The sequence below is a fragment of the Nomascus leucogenys genome, chromosome 9 (assembly GCF_006542625.1).
Source record: "Nomascus leucogenys isolate Asia chromosome 9, Asia_NLE_v1, whole genome shotgun sequence".
Classification (NCBI taxonomy): domain Eukaryota; kingdom Metazoa; phylum Chordata; class Mammalia; order Primates; family Hylobatidae; genus Nomascus; species Nomascus leucogenys.
Window position 1 is genome coordinate 18,491,039 of NC_044389.1, and position 1,236 is coordinate 18,492,274.

General features: G+C 55.7%; 1 pseudogene across 1 annotated transcript; it reads right to left on the bottom strand.

Moving 5' to 3' along the window:
- Positions 1–925, bottom strand: LOC100602959 (annotated as a pseudogene). The gene has a single exon (XR_001114643.2). The product of XR_001114643.2 is annotated as a 40S ribosomal protein S2 pseudogene (transcript).
- Between the last annotated feature and the right edge of the window lie 311 nt (positions 926–1,236).

The window sequence follows — 1,236 nt, forward strand, 5'->3', positions numbered from 1 at the left end:
TTTTTTTTTTTTTTCACGCTTAATTCACTTTATTTTTCTTGTATAAAAACCCTATGTTGTAGCCACAGCTGGAGCCTGGGTCCGCTGCACGGAGACTCTGGTGTGGGTCTTGACGAGGTGGTCAGTGAATTCCTGATAGGGAGACTTGGTAAATACAGTCTCCTTCCAGAGGTCGGGGGTCAGGTAGCTGTAGGTCTTAGAAATGGCATCGAAGGTGGCCTTGGCGAAGTTGCCCAGGGTGGCAGTGCAGCCTCGCGCTGAGGTGTAGCAGTCATCGATACCAGCCATCATGAGCAGCTTCTTAGGCACAGGTGCGGAGACGATGCCAATGCCCCTGGGTGCAGGGATGAGGCGCACCAGCACAGAGCCGCAGCGGCCTGTCACCTTGCAAAGGACGGTGTGGGGCTTGCCGATCTTGTTCCCCCAGTAGCCTCTGCGCACGGGGACAATGGAGAGCTTGGCCAGGATGATGGCCCCACGGATGGCGGTGGCCACCTCCTTGGAGCACTTAACACCCAGACCAACGTGGCCATTGTAGTCCCCGATAGCAACAAACGCCTTGAACCTGGTGCGCTGGCCGGCACGGGTCTGCTTCTGCACTGGCATAATCTTCAAAACCTCGTCCTTGAGAGAGGCCCCCAGGAAAAAGTCAATGATCTCTGATTCCTTAATGGGCAGGGAGAAGAGATAGATCTCCTCCAGGGACTTGATCTTCATGTCCTTGACCAAGCGGCCCAACTTGGTGACGGGCATCCACTCCTTATCCTCGGCCTTGCCTCCGCGAGCTCCGCAGCCTCGGCCCCGGCCCCGGATGCCACTGCCGAAACCTCTGCGGAAGCCACCACGGTTTCCCAACCCAGGGCCACCAGGGCCTCCGGGCCCCCCCCGCTGCACCGGCGTCATCCGCCATTTGGTGTTTTCTCGGAAAAGAAGCTGTCCCCTCAAAATCTTATGTTGAAATGTGATCCCCATTGTTGGAGGTGGGGCCTAGTGGGAGGTCATCGGGTCATGAGGGTGCGTCCCTTATGAGCAGCTTGGTGCCCTCTCCATGGTAATGAGTGAGTTCTCTTCTGTGAGTTCATGTAAGATGTAGTTGTTAAAAAGAGTCTGGGACTTCCTCCTCTCTTCCTCTCTTGCTGCCTCTTTGCTTTCCATTATGATTGAAAACTTCCTGAGGCCCTCCCCAGAAGCAGATGCTGGTGCCATGCTTCCTGTACAGCCTGCAGAACTGTGAGC